Source organism: Erinaceus europaeus, chromosome 20 (genome assembly GCF_950295315.1).
Source record: "Erinaceus europaeus chromosome 20, mEriEur2.1, whole genome shotgun sequence".
Classification (NCBI taxonomy): domain Eukaryota; kingdom Metazoa; phylum Chordata; class Mammalia; order Eulipotyphla; family Erinaceidae; genus Erinaceus; species Erinaceus europaeus.
The window spans coordinates 12,089,520-12,108,560 of NC_080181.1; the positions used below are offsets into that span (position 1 = coordinate 12,089,520).

At 43.8% G+C, this 19,041-nt stretch overlaps 1 long non-coding RNA gene and 1 pseudogene across 1 annotated transcript in view; both read left to right on the forward strand.

Moving 5' to 3' along the window:
* LOC132534984 (uncharacterized) overlaps window positions 1–19,041 on the forward strand; it is a 288,127-nt gene that overhangs the window by 147,166 nt on the left and 121,920 nt on the right. The window lies entirely within an intron of this gene.
* On the forward strand, window positions 13,151–14,577 carry LOC103118770 (peptidyl-prolyl cis-trans isomerase A-like; annotated as a pseudogene).

A 19,041-nucleotide genomic window follows, 5' to 3' on the forward strand; every position in this document is an offset into this window, starting at 1 on the left:
GTCTTGGACACTCTGAGAAGTGTCAACTTCCTCATGTAAACACTTGATTAGACTTCATCTTTCTTGGTCTTAACTTATGACCATGTAACTTCCATATAATTCTTAAAAGCATTGTAATTGGTAGGACTCTTAGAAAAGTAAATGTGTTTTCTATTTCTATACCAACTCAAAATGAACAGTTAAAATTAAAGATGTAAAACTTTCTGGGTAAGGTATTCTCTCTTAGTAGTTAATTACATCAAATTGAAATTAGTATTCCACTGTCTTCCAGTTTTCATTTTGGTACTGGGAAGCCAACCTAACACACACTTTTATTTTTTTTAAAGATAATGTGCCTTTTTTTTTTTTTCATCTACTTTTATGATCTTTATCTTAGTCTCTGGTATTGTTTGTCTTCACCTTGGTGTATTGATGGGTAAGGTGTATTTTCACTTACCCTAGAATTCATTGAAACCATTAAAGCTGACTTGGTAACTTTGAAATATTTTGAAAAATTCTCAGCAGTTGTCTCTTAAGATACTGCTTCTGCCCCATCATCCTTCTTACATGTGGAGACAAATTAAGGTTCTGAGCCTTTCTTACTCTTTTTTTCTTCCTCCAGGATTATTGCTGGGGCTTGGTGCCAGCACTACGAATCCTCTGCTCTTGGTGGCCTTTTTTTTTTTCTTCTTTCCCTATTTTATTGGGTAGGACAGAGAGAAATTGAAAGAGGAGGGGAGGTTGGAGAGGGAGAGAGAAAGATAAGACACCTCCAGACCTGCTTCACTGCTTGTGATGAGACCCCCTGCAAGTGGGGATCCTTGTACTTTGTACTATGTGCGCCACCGCCCGGCCACTGCCCGACCCCCACGCTTCTGGTTACTCTATCCTGTCTCTCTTACTCTATATTCTATTTTCCATATTTTAGGGGGTAACCAAAAAATTTTTATCATTTCTTCAAGTTTATCAAATTTTCTGCTCTATCCTGCTTATCTTAATTTCAATTGTGTTCTTTTTATTCCTAGATGTTTTCTGTTTGGTTCTCATCAAATATATCGTATCTGTCATTTTTAGTACTCTATTGCCTGAAGCCATTTGCAAGCATGTCTTCTATTTCCTTAAGTATTTTCAATGTATTTCTTTTCTAGGCTGCGTCTGACATTACAATATTTAAGTCTTTATGTGACTTTCTTCCACTTCTTTTCTTCTGTTTTCTTGTGGTTTTGGTTATCTTTAGCAGTGTGCCAGTCTTTATACTTATTTAAAGATCTACCTTTTTGTAGTAATGAGCTTAGGCCTTTCCATAGGGAAGCTGACATTTCTTTTTGTTTTTGGTTTTGTTGGGGCTTGGTGCCTACATTACAAATCCACTGCTCCTGGTGGCCATTTTTTCTGTTTTATTGACTAGAACAGAGAGAAATTGAGAGGGGAGAGGGAGATAAATAGAGAGAGAGAAAGAGAGACACCTGCAGACTGGCTTCATGGTCTGTGAAGCAAATCCCCTTAGAGCTGGGGGCCTGGGGGTTCAAATGGGGATCCTTGTGCTGGTCCTTGCACCTTGGACTATATACACATAACCCGGTGCCCCACCGCCTGGCCCCAGAAGTTGAACTTTCTTCCATCTCATGCCAAAGGAACTATCAGTCCCAAACACCTTTTATTTTCTTCTAATCAGCTCCACATCTTGTTTGGGTCCCAGGTTTATCATTTTTGTACAATTTTCAAAAATATCAAAAAGAAAGTAACATAGAGTGCTTGCATATAAGCGTTAGCAGATTTCTGTGCTTAGTCTGTGTGCACTGTAAAGAAAACACAGACTATCTAGATAAATAGAGTGTCTGTCACATTCATGGATCCGCAGACATGGCATGTTGAGGAACAGCACCAGCAGTCAGGACAGGAAGAGTAAGGGCCTAGAGGCCCATTCCTGAGAGACAAATGAGTAACTCTCGAAAGCCACCAATGTGCATTTTATTGGGTTTAGATGTTCTGACCAAGCTAAGAAAGATTTATCTTTTCTGAGTCTGGTGGTTTTAAGTTTTTGAAACCCGAGCCTCAAACACAGGAAAACAGAATCATCAGGCAGATGGGACCACCCATGCAAAGGCGTGAAGCCTCCAGCTAGGCCATTTATCCTGGTCATGTTCAGGGGCACACAGTGATTGTTTGTGCCCCTGTTGATGGCAACTTGGATCCACGACCAATGTAATATAATCTAGGCATTCTGGTTAAGGAGGGTTTAAAGAGGACTATCATATGGCATCATTTGAGGGTCCTTTGCTGGCATATTTTTCTGGGATTATATAGATGAAATTGTCTTCTCTTCATAGGTATCTTTGAGGGTCTAGTTTACTATAAAATATGAACTCTAAAGTTAATAAACAGGGTGGCATTTGGTGCCAAGGATTAAATATTTACTGGTAAAATATACAGTGATGAAAAGGATTTTCAAACAGGTAATAAATCATATGATCTGAGGTGGGTATTAAATATTATTTTTACCAGAGGAAAGAAATAAAACTTAGCCCATGAATAGAAGTTAACTCACTGTTGTGGCTCACTCAAGCTAATCTTGTGATGATCACCAGATATTCCTGTTAGGAAAAAAAAAAAAATAATGATAATAATATGGCAGTGAAGTTTCATTTAATCTTTGAAAGGATTTCTTCATGTAGTGAAATGAAATACAGAATGCTAATGCCCCATCCTCTGCTCAGCCATTGCGAATTCTTTCACAGGCCTCTCTCCTTAGCCTTTTCTAGTCCATCCATCTTTTCAGCCTTCAGGAGTTCTGGTACACACCATTCAGAGGCATATGCCCCACTGCTAGTCCACTTAGCCTCAAAATCTGACTCTCCCATTTTCTAGAGGAGCTACTTAAACTCTGTTCTTCAGTTTATTCATCCAGAAACAAACATATTAATAATACTACGTCATAGCTTCCTATAGCAGTGTGTGTATGTGTGTTCCAGTCACTTAGAACACGGACTAGAAAATAGTAAATTCTCCATATGTCTATTCTTCCTCCTCTTCATCCAGATATTTGCCCATCTTTTGAAAACCAGTGAATTCTTTAATGAATATTCCTTAATCAATGCAAACTATACCTGTCTTTTAAAATACCTAATATTCTATCATACATTCTTTCAATCTAAACTGGTTTTTTATTTTCCTAGTGTATCTACCTCCTAGAGAGAGAGGGAATGACTGCAATTTTGAAATCTCAGCTGAATCACCTCTAGATAAAGATGTTATTAGTAGTGCATGCCTACAAAGTTTGTGTTTATGGAGTGTATAGCAAGTGCATTCTGCCAACGACTGAACACAGTCCCTGTTTTCTATTCCAGGTGGTGAGGGAGGTTAGTGCAAAGTGTGAAGCATGTTTCTTTGTGTTGGCTCTGGGTAAACGTATTTAAGATGGATAAACGGCCTAGGGTTTTGGGGTGGAGGTTAGTTCTACAGAACAAAAGAGAATAATTGTCCTCTGGAAATGATTTGCTATATAAAGTAGAAGTAACTTTTAGACAATATCTGCTTTACATTATCTGTAAGGCATAGGAAAAAGAGATGAAAGAAGAATGAGCTGAGATGAAAATCCAGCCAGTAAAGTGCTGGTTAGAAGCACTGAATCAAGAGAATTGTGGTGATAAGGAAGTGAAAAGAGAAAGAGGCTGATATAATGTGATTTCGCTCTGCATTTGAACTCTTTTTCCTTTAGACTCAGTGTTCATGGAGAGCAGCTAAGTGATTTCTGCAGTCTTGAGACTTACGCTCCTAATTAGACTCATTTGTGCAGCAACACTGAACACTGCAACTGGTGAAGGCAATAGAATGAAATGGGAAATAGTTGGGAAGGTCAGTGCTCTGCCTAGGTGAATGGAGATAATAGGAGTGGCTGGGTGCTCCCCACTCCTCATACTTTCTTTGTCATTGTGAAGACAAGCCATCCTCCTCAATGGAATCTCAGGATCCAAACCTTTCAGGCCTGCTTCTGCTTCAGGATAGGGAGGCGTTCTTTTAAATCACACCCAAGCAAGACTATCCTGATAGAGCTGGGGATGGGGGGTGGGGGGGGTCGGGGTGGGGGGTGGAGGAGGTAAGCTCATTCCGGTCCTATAAAAAGGCTTTGCAAAGGTAGCTCTTCTACCATATCTCTACTTGCGATATCTGTGTTCTGCAGAGAGGTTGTCCTAATAATTGAAAGTATGGATGACATAGATGGATGACCTGAAAATTCAGGTCCTTATGCCTGGTTTCAGTCCCATCCTTTCCTGTTGATTTCTTTAGTGACTCTGTCCAAATTACTGAACTTCTGAGATCTGGTTTCTGAAGTCTGAGAAGAACAAGCTTAAATCAGACCATGCCCCCCCCCCCCACACACACACACACACAAGAAGCGTGAGCCAGGAACAGCGCATCAAGGTTGTATAAGGCACAAAGCACTGTTGGAATATATTTCTGCTACTGATGATAAATTAGAATGTTAAAAAGTTAAACACTAAGTTTCAAACTTATCAGTGAGAGTTGAGAAGAGTATAACAATTGCTTAAATAGGCCAATCTGCCCCCCACTCAGCAGCACTCCCCACAGCCCAATGCAATGGCTCTCACAAATCAAGCCCTCCCTCATCTTCAACCTTCTAGCTTGAATGCAGAATTTTCTGGATTCCTCTATGCATCCTGCATCTATATGTACCCGCCGATTTCTGTTTGACTATTCAATATGCATTCCAGCTACTTTTCTTTTCCCCCAGAGGGACTAGCCCCTGGTCCCATGATGATGACTGAAGTCTATGAGAACCCATGGCTGAAAGGATGACCACAATGATGACAAGATGGAAAAGGCACAGAGTGATGGAATCCTATCATGCCTTCCCAGATTCGGGGTTGAGGGGGTGAGGAGGGCCCCTAGTTGCCTTTGTGACCTCAGTCTCCCAAATCTTCCATGAGGTTCCACTTAAATACACAACAGATGCACACAAAGTCTCAACAATTGCCAGATTCTATTATTGTAAGTAGTAGACCAGATCTGAGAGCCTTAGGCAAAAATATTCACAAAGCACTTTGGGAGAGGGCCAGCTTAGATGATGGCAGAAGTTTTGATTAGGGGTTTGCCCACATCTTACATAAATAAATAGTGACCCTCCTTACCATCCAGAACAGTTTTTCCTTGAATGGAATTGTTACTCAATGGAAAGACAAACACTGAAATTTGAAGCAGAAGTTCCCTATATGCACTGATATTAAACCCAAAGGAACGGGCCAAGGAAATGTGAGGAAGAGGAAGCAGCTTCATGCTGCCTGCCATCACTTTGCCATCACTTCCCCTCAGTGTCCACTACCAGGATTACGTCCCCCATTGTACACGCCCAGGGAGGACCCCTGCAGGCACTTTGCTTCCTGGAAAACTCCTCTACTCCTTCCAGTGCCCTTTCTCCAGCTTCCTGTTGAGCTTTGTTGCCACTGCCCTTTCCTTCTTGCCTGTGTCTTCGGCTCATCTTGGGAGCCAAGAACTCCAGCTCTGGAGCCAAGAACCCAGCTGAGTCCCCGTTCCTCACCCGCACAGCTTACCAAACCTCTTGTCTCATCTGAAAATAGATGTGATAAATAAAAATATGATCTAGGATATATCCGGGGATTTTTATTTTTCTGCCAGTGGGGGAGTGGGATGGGTGGTAGTAGAGAAGGGAGAATATAAGCAAGTAATTAAGTTGCTTGTTTTCATTTAAACTTATTTTTGTGCTCAAATATTTGGGTATATGTTTATCTTTATACCCCTGACATGGCCCCTAGCATAGGACAAACACTTTTTTTTCTTGGAATGAATGAATGAATGAATATGTTCAGCACTTAATGTCTTAAGAACTTTCTTGCATGTGGTCTTAAAGTTACCTTCCACCAATCCTTGGAGAAAGGCAGCCCTAGGAGTTCTTGTGTGCATCCTTCTGAGCTCAGCAACCATCACGGAGCCAGTTGAAACTACACACATAATTTCTGTTGATATTACTGTCTGTTAGTTGGGAACATTATATATTTTAAAATACTTTACTTATGAGAGAGAGAGAGAGTAATTGAGAGGGAAGGGGACTTAGAGATGGAGAGAGAGACCTGCAGCACTGCTTTGCCACTTGTGAAACTTCTCCCCACAGGAAGGGAACAGGGGCTTGAACCCAAGTCCTCACACAATGTGACATGTGCACTCAACCAGATGTGCCACTGTGTGCCTCCCTAGTTGGGAACTGTATCATCAAATTCTGCTAACTGGCTGAGTTTCTGAAGTCTCAAATGAGATGATTTGAAAAGCCTGCAATTACAAACTATAAAGCAAAGATTACAGAATTAATATCACCCCGTTTCAGCCACTAGGTCATTTCCCTTGTTCTAGAAGATACTGTGCTGGGCTGGACCTAGCACATTCTCACGGGCCCAACACCTATGCTTCACCTCACAGTTAAATGAGGAGGTCTTCCTTTGTTCCTTTCTCCCCTGTAACTTTTCATTTCCTTTGCTTAGAACATTTTTTTAAAATTTTTAATTTTATTTATTTATTTTCCCTTTTGTTTTCCTAATTTTTTTTACTGTTGTTGTAGTTATTGTTATTGTTATTGATGTCGTCATTGTTGGATAAGACAGAGAGAAATGGAGAGGGGAGAGGAAGACAGAGAGAGAGAGAGAAAGACACCTGCAGACCTGCTTCACCGCCTGTGAAGCGAGTCCCCTGCGGGTGGAGAGCTGGGGGCTTGAACCAGGATCCTTACACAGGTCCTTGCACTTCATGCCACGCGCGCTTACCCCTTTGTGCTACCGCCCAGTTCCCTTAGAACTTGTATTTAAAAGCACAGTCGGTCTCTTAGTCAATGATGAGTTGCAATGACAGAGTCTGAAAACAAAGCCTGTAGATGATCCGTGCTGGGAAGAGTTACTAGCTTTCTCTGACTATGTAAATTTTTGTTTATGTTGATGATGCAAGAATTCCCATGAGGAATTCAAATCATTGGGCTCCAACTTCTGTTTTTCTCCAGAGTAAAGAAAAGTTAGTGTAGGTTGCCTTCTCTTGCCTTTCACTGCCATTCTCTTCATCCTCACCAAACATTCTTTCAAAAAAAATTTTTTTTTCATTCTTTCAAAATTGAATTGATTTCAAGGGTTTTGCCTCCATTTCTGCTAGAGCCCAGAAAAGGCATGGTCTTGGTGTCAAGCTCCAGTCCCCAAGTCAGAGGGGATTAAAAGTGGGTGGTCCCAGGAGGATAAGGCCACAATATTCCACACATGTCTCTATAAAATGGTGGAATGGGAGCTCTGGAAACTCTACTCAGGTCTCAGGTGCCTTGGTTTGGTCGATTAGTTTGAATAAATAAGAAAGGCAACTATGGTGCTGGAGAAGCTCTGCTGACAAGCCTTCCCACACATGGCGGGGGTGGGGGTGGGGTGGGAGCTGCAACCCAGAGTTCCTTCTCCAAAGATCACTTCCAATCCTAGCCCTCCAGCTGTCTGCAGCTGTGTGTCTTCCAGCTCCTCACAGATGGCTTTTCACATAGAAATGGACTCTCTAACAATTTCCCAGGGCAGATGACTCTGGGTGGACAGTGTATTAAAGTATGACTCTAAAAGCAGTAATGAAACTAGATGATTGTGATATTACACATAAAGACATGCTGGACCAAGGCACAACAGAGGGTGCTCAGTCCATGAGTGGCAGACTTTTTGCCCTTTGTTTCTTGATCTCCTTTACATATTATTCATGCTGAAATGCGCAACAGTTGGATATCCTGCCAAAGCCTTTCTCCCTGGGAATCTGGATGGTTCATCGTGTTTTCTCATGTGTGCTTGGACGTGTGTACACGCGTGCGTGCCTGGGGTTGTGGAGAGGACACCTCTGGGGCACAGCAGTATCCGAAGTTACTTGTGTGCATACATGTAAAGCATGCCCTGAGTGGTTCCCTGATGTCAGCTGTAGGTATTCTAGGCTTGGAGTCCAAGTCCCTGAAGAAGAAAGGAGCTCAAGGACTTTCCCCCATAAAAACAGCTTGGGAGTTGAGTTGCAACATTTTGTGAGATTGATTGGGTTGTATTCAAGATAATGACCAAATTAGAAGTAAGTCATGGCACAAACAATAGTTAACACTGTATCCTATTTTCATTTAAATCAGAAGCTGTTGCTTTCATCTGTTCTTAATGATATATATTCAACTATTGACTTCTGGTTGCTTTGAGTATGAAGTTTCACGCCCAGAGGAGTCTCACTGCATAAACAAGTGTGTGTGCATGTGTGTGTGTGTGTGTGGGGGGGTATTATTTTTAAAATGTTTTAAATGCTTAAACTTCTGGCCTGTCTGTTTTTTGAAGGTTAAGATCCTGTCTTGGCTTGGCTATTTGCACAGAATGCCATAACTCTAATAGACAGTGGGGGTAGGTTTTGAAATGCATTTGTATAAGAACTTAATTCATTTTCTCCATCTCCTGGGACCTCATCCCTCCTGCCTTTGTCTTCTTTCTTCCCTCCCACCATCCTTTCCACTCTCCCTTCTCTTCCTGACTCTCTCAGGCTTTTCTGTCTCAGGACCCAGCTTCCCTTTGCCAAATGATGTAAATACTAGGCAGCCTCTTCTCTAGTCTTTTGTGAAACACTTTCTTCCAAACTGTGTTTCCTCTCACTTAACTCTTTAAAGGTAGCAAGGCTCAGGGAGGCTGGCAGGCCTCAGCATGAGGAAAAAGAGACAAAAAAGGATCTCTTTTGGCAGAGTCCCACCCCAGCCCCCATGATAAATCTCATCAACCCCCTTTTCAAATCTGGAGTTATTTTCGCAGGCTGAAGGTCAGTTTGTTGAGTTGTCCCTCCTAGCTGTGGCTGCATAGATGTTGATCTCTGTTCCCTCAAGCCCCCCGCCCCGCCCCGCCCCTACCTGTCTTCCTCACTGAGTAGGGGAACAATGACCAGTTAATTGTGGAAGAAAAGAGGTGAAAACCAGAGGGAAAACAGTAAAACATTTTGAAATGTTGCAGTCAAGTCCAGAACCCAGAAACAAAGTAGTTAACATTCTCCTCTGTCTTCTGAACCACTCATCTGGGAGCTGGCTGTGGACTCTGTTATCCCTGCTAGAGCCCTAGCAGGGCGGATCCCACCTACATTCCTTTAGTGCCCTGGTGGGGAGGCTGGTCCTGGGGGACTGGACAGAGCAGTGGGGCTGGGGGGAGGGCAGACCCTAGGGAGGGTCTGACAGGCAACACCGCTCTGAACCACAGCTAGTGTTTTTGTCCATTTGTTTTGAAGTTTGCCCAGAGTTGTAGAGTTGAAATGCCTGGACTTAATAATACCACTTCCCTCACCACACACTCAGCCAAATGTCCTTGGCTATTCAATGCTCCTAACTTCTTGGCACTATTGAGTCTTGATCTTTTGCATTTTTTTCTTCTCTTGGATATTTAACCCTCACCTCACCCTTCTCTCACTTACTCTTCACAAATCACCTAGATGTTTTTCTTTCTGGGAAGATAGTTGTACCCCACGCCTACCCCTCACTAGCAAATAGAAGCATCTTCCTTCCTCCTTTCTTCCTTCTTCCTCTCTGCTTCACTCACTTGCCCTTCCTCCCACATTCCTTCTCTCTCACTCTTTTTTTTCATTTAAAATTTTATTTATTTATTTATTTATTTATTTATTTTCCCTTTTGTTGCCCTTGTTTTTCATTGTTGTTGTAGTTATTATTATTGTTGTTATTGATGTCGTCATTGTTAGATAGGACAGAGAGAAATGGAGAGCGGAGGGGAAGACAGAGAAAGATAGACACCTGCAGACCTGCTTCACCGCCTATGAGGCGATGCCCCTGCAGGTGGGGAGCCGTCTCACTCTTTTTTCCCCCCTCATTCCTCCTTCCCACCTTCCTCCATACCTTTCCCTTCCCCTTCCCTTCATTCTATTCTTCCTTCCAACCTTCCCTTGGTCCTATTCCTTTCTTTTCTCCCATCATTTCTGCTTTCTCGATCTCAGTTTTCACAAGAGCGTGAAATCGCTGGAGGAGCCCTTGGGACACGGAGCTGCAGACATTTCTCCAGCGTGGGCGGCGAGACCGGGGAGCCGCACAGGTGAGAGCCACGCTGCTCTGCCTGGAGAGCAGCTTCTCCTTTCTCTACAGCTCCCCGGTTCCTTTCTGCAACATCTAGTAAAGCAACTTCATCAAGCCGCAGATTAACCCTCGTCCCCAGGCTTGTCCAGACTTTGGCATTGAATACAGTCATCAAGTGTTGCCCTTGAGGAACAAAATGGGCTTATTGTCAAGTTGTACCCTTGTGCCCTTACGAATAGCCTTCTGGAGACCCTCTCCTACTGCCCAGTGTCACCGATGGCCAAGCTCTCTGGTTCACTGCCAGCTGGGACTGAAGTTCTTTTTCCTGAGATTTAGACTCTTTTTCTAGCTTTGCCTTTTAGCCATCTGCGTTTCCTTACCCTACGACATCCAGAACCAATGCCGTCAGCTTTGATGAGAAACAGAGTAATAGACTGTGCCATTGAGCACAGCAGGTCAGTTAGTGTGCGTGAACCAGCACACAGAGCTTACACATGTGCCTGGCTAGCTTCGCAGGTGGGAGACAGATGACCAGGGACTCATGGCTGAGCTGTACGCAGTATCTCTTTATTCATGTGAAACGCAGCACAATCTAAGCCGTCTAAACTAACTATAATCACAATCCTGTTCTTATATATATACTTGCCAAGTAGGGCGGAAACAGGATGTGATGTAGAGAGGGTGGAGTGAAAAGTGACTGGTGCAATTCAGGGTGACTATGAGAGGGGGCGGAGCAAAAAGACATCATGAGCCAGTGGGGATTAAACCAATGCCCTGTAGGCAGGACAGTGCTTAGTTAACAGTGGTTATGTAAACAGAATACAGTGTTATGCAGGGATGGATTAAACCAGTGAAACAAAAGGGGTTTTTAGAAGCAGAGTTAGAACCATACCAACACACATGTGCAGTAAGGATTCTTCACAAAGCCACCCGGTCGTGAAACCATGAGCTGACCCTGACGTTTGAGTTTGGCTACTCTGAAGCCCAAGTTTAGTCTTAGCCAGCCAGCTGATATTTCGGATCTCCCTGTTTCCTCAGCAGAAAGCTCTTTCATGGACTGCACAACTCACCTGTTACATCCCTTCTTTCTGCCTACTGTTGAGAGTGGCTGTGCCAAGCTGGTGGAGCACTCCATGTGCAGTGTGCTGTGAGCTAAGGCAACTGGTGCACTGGTGCAGATTGCCCTGCTTGCTCTCTCAGTGTCCAATCAAGTGGGGACAGTGCTTACTGCACTTACAGGTGAGGAAACTGTGACCAGCTAGGCTATGTTACTAATGTTTATGGTTATCCCCGTGTGTGTGTGTGTGTGTGTGTGTGTGTGTGTGTGTGTGTGTGTGTATTTGCCACCAGGGTTATTGCTGGGTCTCAGAATCAGCACTATAAGTCCATCACTCCCGGCAGCCTTTTTTTTTTCTTTCTAATTTTTTATTAGATACGACAGAGAAAAGTTGGGAGAGGACAGGGAGAGAGGGAAAGATACCCCTACACCAGCTTCACTGCTCATGAAGCAGGTCCCCTGCAGGTGGAGAGCAGGGACTTGAGCCCCAGGTTCTTACACTTGGTAATTGCAGTTAACCGGGTGCACCATTGCCTGACTCCCTTCCTCTGTGTCTTCACGGACCTCATAATAAGCAGAACATTCTCCTCTTTATCATTCTGTCCCCACATGGCACGTATCAATAGCTCTGCACTCTGCAGATGCCAATTTTATACTAGTGAGTGCCCCTTTTCTTGCATGAAAAATAGAAGTCAAAGACCTAGCAATAATCTAGGAAGGATGTGCTATGGCTTCTTCCAAAGGATTGTCCTTGGAGTGTCACAGCCCGTAGCCCACTCCCAAGCCAGAGCAGAAGCTGACAGTCAGCTCTGTTGGATCACACTCCAGAACCAAGTACCCTGCAGTACTAGTTTCTGCATGATTGTGGAAGAGCATTGACTTTCTCCTGCCTCGAATCAGGAACTTCTTGACCTCTGCAAGGGAGAAAGTGCCTGGATGAGGTGGTGTATTTGTAGACAATAGCAAATCAAAACAAAACCCCTGGGTTTTGACATTTTTCTAGGGACCAGCACACAGATTTCATGTTTATGCCTAAACGTCACGGTCACTGAGTCTATCCATCTCCTAGAAGTTTCTTTTCCTTTCCACCCATACTTCATTGTTCAGAGTAATGTGAACAAGGTAAAAATCGGGCCAAGTTCATCTTTAGTGCTTTAGGATTGGATGGAGAGCTTGCCTTTTGTGGCCCTTTTGTGGTACCAGTTTACTACAGATTGTCACTATATCCTGTTTCGTGTCACAGGTTTCTATCATGGATTCCATTTATATCTCTGGTACAAAAGAAACCTCATACCTCCTTTTCTAGATCAGGTTCATATGCTGTCTACCCAGACAGGAAATCAGACCATGAGCTTGAGCATGGAGCCGGCAAGGGGAATTGACCAAATAGCTGGATGTATTAGCTTGGCTTGCCTTTCTGAACTCTTCAGTTTGAACAGTCCAGATGGGCAGCTGAGATGAAAAGAAATAAAATAGTGTCCTCAAAAGAGTAAGGCTTTTTTTAAAAAAAAATTTTAAAATCTTTATTTATTGGATAAGGATAGCCAGAAATCAAGAGGGAAGGGATTGATAGGGAGAGACAGAGAGAGACACCTGCAGCACTGCTTCACCACTCGCAAAGCTTTCCCCCTGCAGCTGGGGACTGGGGGCTCGAACCTGTGTCCTTGAGCATTGTAATACGTGCACTCAACCAGGTGTGCCACCACCCGGCCCCAAGTTAAGGCTTTAATTTTGCTGCTCTCCTCCAGCACCTTCTAAAAAGGTCCCAGTGTCCCAGTGCTGCATTCCCTCACCTCCTGCATCCATTCCCCAGGGTCTCTCCCCATATTCAGATGGAATTTCTTTGCCAGCCTTCCTTGCAACTGTTTTTTTCTGGGCTTCTAAAGCTTGAGATATTTGTGTATTTCTGATGAAAGTCATTGAGACCTACCAGGTGAAGTGGCTTTCTTTATAGTCCATTTAGGAGAGTTGGGCCTGCCCTCACCCCGGTTATCTACCTTGACACACATACCCATGGTCTGCACTCAGCAGAACCAAGTTAATAGTAGTGAATGTCCACTTCCCCAGAGGAAAAATTTAAACCAAAGACCAAGGCAATCAAGGTAGGCTGTGTTACGATTTCTTCCAAATCTGAACTTCTCTCTTGATTCATCTGTGGCATGGAGAAAGACTTCCTAAGCAGGTCTCAAATTGAAACCTCAATTAAAAATTACAATGGCCTGATGAGATTAGTCACACAAATAAAGAAATTCGTGTAAGAATTATGATGTAAACCTACTAAAACAGGATTAAAGGAAAGTCTGAGATTGTGAGCAAGGGAGAAACCCAAGAACTCTGAGATACAGAAATGGAGAACAGAAATCCTCACTCAACAGCAATACTGGAGTTTAATTCCACCAAAGCATGACCATGGCTTTTAAGTGACCCAGACTGAGTCATGTAATAGTACTGGTTACGAACTCATGCTTTCAAAGTACACGTCTGATTTGGGTGCCTGGTTTTACCTCTCACCAACTAGATAATCTCACAAAACTAATGAATGATGAGTTCTTACAACTACAATGGGAATCATCATACCTACCCTAGAGGAATATCTTTGAGGTTTAAATTAGATTATACTGTCAGCACTTCAATAGTCCCTGCTATGTGGCAGGCATTGTTAATGAACCAAAGTGCTATGGAAGAAGGGCAAACGCTAAAAGAAGAAGTGCACAAAGTTACTTTGCCTAAGAAGTGGTAATTTGAACCCAGGGATGATAACCTCAGTCTGGGTCCCTTTCTGCCAAACTTCTCAATGTCATGTCCTAATATCTCGAGATCAACAGTGAACCGTTGGGCCATGTCTTCTTCAAGCTCTTTGCAGACAAAGTTCCAAAGACCCCAGAAAACATCCTCACTCTGAGCACTAGAGAGAAAGGGTGTGGGTGTCAAGGTTCCTGCTGTTACAGATTTATCCCTGCATTTATGTGCCATAAAGGATGGTGACTCTACACACTGTAATGGCCTTGGAAGCAAGTGCATCTACTGGGAGAACTTCATCCTGAAGCGTGGGGCCCTGGCATCTTTGTCAATGGCAAATGCTGGGCCCATCACAAACGGTTCCCACTTCTCCATCAGCACTTCTAAGACTGAATGGTTGGCTGGCAAGCATGTGGTATTATTGGGCAGGGTGAAAGAGAGCATTGATGCAGTGCAGGCTATGGAGGGCTTTGGGTCCGAGAATGATAAGACCAGTAAGAAGATCACCACTGCTGACTTGGGCAAATCTAATAGATTTGAACTGTGGTGTTTTTGTTTTTGTTTTTGTTTTTTGTTTTGTTTACCAGCAGACCTTTCCTTCTGTAGCTCAGGAGAGCACTTCTTCACTCCTCTGCTCAAAATACCCTATAGTGTCTGTTCTTGCTCCCGTCCTTTGGGCTCCATCTTTTCATTATTGATCTCTTCCAAGTCTAGCTATATTGCAGATTTAAGTTTATAACTATGAAATAAAGAATAAACAGCTGTGTGCCATTCAAGAAAGAAAAAAAAAATCCAGAGTGTGCTAGGCTTAGACACCAGGGCAAGAGTCTTTTCTGGATGCCCAGTTAGTGTTGTTCATACCTGTAGCCAATATATATGCAAGCCTTCTGGAATCCCAAACTTTTTATCCATCTTGTGCATAAGTATACTCCTTATTGGCCAAATAAGGAATTTAATTATTGATTTGGAAAATATGGTTATAATAGTGATTCATCACCATCACAGGTAAGACACTTGTTGAGGTTTTATGTATGTGTGTGTGTATATATATATATATATATATATATATATGGTCTCTTTTTCCTTTTTTTAAACTTTGATAGGACAAAGAAAGAGGACAATAGGGAGAGAGAGAAACAGAGACAGAGAGACACAGAGAAACACCTGTAGCCCTGCTTCACTGCTCATGAAGCTTTTCTCCTGCGAGTGGGGTGTGGAAACACACCGGTCCCTGTGCACGGTAACACTTGCACTTCACCAGATGCACCACTGCCTGCCCACTTGCAGAGTGTCTTTCCCTAGTTACTTTTTTTTTTTTTTTGCCTCCAGAGTTATTGCTGGGATTTGTACCTAAAGCGCTACAAATCCAAGGCTCCTGGCAGCCATTTTTTCTTTATTTTTCTTTTTCCATGTTGTTCCATAGGACAGAAAAACTGAAAGGGGAGGAGGATAGAGAGGAAGAGAGAAAGACATCAGCGGACCTGCTTCACTGCTTGTGAAGTGACCCCCCCACCACCACAGATGGGGAGTGGGGGCTCAAACCCCAGGCCTTATGCATAGTACAATGTGAACTTAACCAGGTGCACCACTGCCCATACGCACCCCCACCCACCCCCTTGCATTTACTTCTGATACGTTTGGGCAAAGGGTCTTGGGGGACTTAAGTCAAAAGGTCTCCAGTTACCTACTGTAATCCACTTTGGTCTCATGTGGCCTGGGGTTCTTGGGGACCTGTTTGGTAATGTGCAAACCTCAAATCTCATGTTGAATTGGTGTGTTCAGGTGCTCCAGAGGGGACATGAGGCAGTAAAATGAGGACCCTCCTTTCACTCCCCCCAAAAGATCCTTTGCCTTTAAGGGCTCCTTCTACCAGCCAGGGAGCTTTCTCTGATCTTCCTTAATAAAGTGCCCCAGCAGCAGCAGCGCTCCCCTTCCTTATTTGAGATCTGTGCAGTCTCATTAAATCTGATGTGTCGCAGAGGGGTTGGCCATGTGAAAGGGAGGCAGAGGGAGCAGAACTGGGGGTTGCCAGCTTTACTAAGGAAGCGCGATTCATTAAGGCTTTTCAAAATGGACGCCCCTCTGGCTTCCTGCTCCATTGATTTTCCCCCTTTGCAAGTAACAAGTGAAGGGCCAGCTCAGCCTGCAGATTTAACCCTTATTAACAGCTGTTTAAATTAGAGATGCGGTTTGGTGGAGAGATGGGCGCCTCCGTGTAGCCCTACTCAAAGGAAAAGGAGAAGAGATGATTCAAGATGAAAGCCTGCGGACCTCTGCTGCAATGTGGCGTCTACCCCCACCCATCTGAGGAGGAGCTAGCACTCAGATTAAGTAGTTTGTCCAAATAATGTGTTCCTACTTTTCTTCCATGAAATATTCATCAATTCCTATGCCTCCCCCACTCCCAATCGGAATGGAGGGAGGAGGATTTACAGTTCTGTGTGAAGTGATGAATAGTAGGACAATAGCAGACCACAGACACCTTGGCTCCAGAGGCTGACCACTACCTCCTCTGGAGGATACATCCGGAACAGCTAGCTGCAGTCTTCCCCGAGGCTTCAGAGAGGAGACGCAGATGGTTTTAGTGCTCCTGGAAGGCAGAACCTGGGAGCTGTCAACCTGACAGGGAACAGAGCCTACAGAAAGAAGACAGTACTCCCCAGGCAAATGAAAGATTCTCCTGTCCGTGCAGGAGGCCGCACCAGCCAACCAGGACACAGCATCACAAGTTCAAGGGAGAATACAGTTCTTCCAGGGTACACTGCTTAGCCCTCTCTGTGTCAGTATCCTAAGAGCGTCCTAAAGCTTCTTATCATAGGGCCCCTTGTCCTCTATGCTTCTGGGGTGGTGTTGTTGATGTTTTTAAAGTTCTCCCTTCAGAGAACAACCAGGGGTATCACTTTAAGGTACTATACATAAAACCCAGCCTGCTCACACCTGGGAAAACTCACCATAGAAAAAGACCATTTCAGGAGAGGAATGTGACATGTCTCCTCAAACAGGGAAAGTCCTCTGTATTCATTCCTTTAACAGCTGTCTACTTTCCTTAAAACAATAAGGCAAAAAAAAAAAATATATCTGGGCAGTGCACACAGATATACCACTGCAAGGAAAAGAGTGCCGTCAAGTTCTTCCCCTGCCTTGCAGTATCTAATACAGGAATGGAAAGAGAAACAAAGCAAGACAGGACTAGGAAAATCATGCTATGACCATGTTGGCATTTGTGTCTTAAGTGCAACAGGATGTCAGTTCACTTCATTCTTTATTTTCAACCAGAGTACATAGAAGAATCTTCCCCTGGAGTCTCCCATTGTAGCAAACCCTAGTACACCCTGGCTTTTTTTTTTTCCACAAGGAGTCATTAGTCCTCCCCCCAAATACTAAGACAGGAAAGAAATATATAGAAAGCATGGCATGGCCCCTGCCCACCCTCCTCATTTCACTCTAGTGACTTTTATGCAAGGTTTTCCTGGGAGACTCAAAATACACACAGAGCTCGCTATAAATAGGGCTTTCTTCAAGCTGTTTTTGAAACAAGATTTGAACGTCTTGACAGTATCAGGGAAAGTTACTGCTGGTTTGTGCTGGCCTCAGAGTCGGGAACACTGCAAATCTTGGCCTTCCTAACATTCTTAGTGATTGACACCACCAGGGGAATGCACAGGGATGAAGCAACAGGAAAACCAAGTATACATTTTCCATGTATGTCCTGCCCAGGGATAGATGAAGGGAGGTGCGTGCTCAGAGCGCTGCCAAGAACTCTCAGGTTAAGAACAAATGTCCATGCACGACACAGACTTGGCAGGAGCCTTTTCCTCTTCGTTTCAAATTCGGGAGTATACCCAAGGAAATGGAAGCCCTGCTCTTTCTGAGAAGTTTTCCCTCTCTAGAACATCCAAGCCTTGCTTGACAAGCACGTAATGCACGAAGAAGAAGCTATCAACAAGGAGGAAACTTTCTTGCCGAGCAAGGGAGTTAACTCCCACAGCACTAAGAAGTAATGTGTCACAAGGTCACTTCTCCGGGAGAGATTTTTCCTCATCTTCACCCTGCGCTTCTCACAGTGAAATGGTTCTGTGATCTCTAAAAGATGTTTGGTTAAGTCCTAGAGAGGAAATCAGCACTGGGTAATGGGAAGACTAGGTAAAAGCAGGGCCGAGGACATGGAAGTAGTCAGCAGAAGACTGAAGAAAACCATCTAAGACGGCCTAGAGAGGATCAGGGAAGAACAGAGACAGTAAACAAGCAGGTTAGTGAGGAGAGTAAGCACATGGAACAGATCTGATTGGACTTGTGACTTCCACACTCCTCGAAAAGTCGCAAATGAGATAATTCGTTGATTTTCTCTCTGGGAGAAGACAAGGCTATAACTCAGAGAACATGCAGAAAATTACAGAGTCAAGAGAAGTTAGGAAACATGCAAGGGGAGAATAGTAATGTCCAGCAAGAGCCCACGGAAGTCAGGGACCTGCTTCTCTGTTAGTCCAGGTCATCAGCAGTGTGAGGTCCTCTGTGGTGTTTGAGGTCTGCTGTGGTGACTACTACAGAAGCTCTAAAAACGTGATGGTGTGAAGAGCTGGTAGTGGACGAAGGGGCAATAATCCAGCCGTGATGAATGTCGCGGAGCTTGGCGTCTGATGGAAGTCAGCATCAGCGTCTGAGTGATTTGTGTGAAAAAGAGTTCATTCAGCATTCTTTCATTCCTTCAGCAAATACTCACCCTATTTCTTCTGTGTGTCAAGGATAGTTGGAAACCGCTCCATTTCTCTCTCTGAGAGTGAACATGAAAAGAGAAAATGAAATTGGCTAGAAGCTAAAACTAATCCACAGTAGGTTCTCCTCCATCATCCAGAGGATTGAGTTGTTTCCATTGACGTTGTAAATAAAGGCTTAACCATGTCCTCGTTGCTCAAAAGCACTGTAAGGAATGCATGTAAGGACTCTATGTGGTTCCAGTATAGTCTAGTCTCTGTAATATAGCACTTTTCAGGATCTTCAATAGCTTTGTAAAAGGTTCAGGACCTGTACAAACCATACAGAATGCCTGATGTCTGAGGACTGCTAATATAATCAAGAATACATAACCTAGGGGGCAGGCAGTGGCACATCTGGTTAAGTGAACATGGTACATTGTGCAGGGACCTAGGTTCAAGCCCCTGGTCCCCCTCTGAAAGGATGTAAAACCTCAAGCATGGTGAAGCAA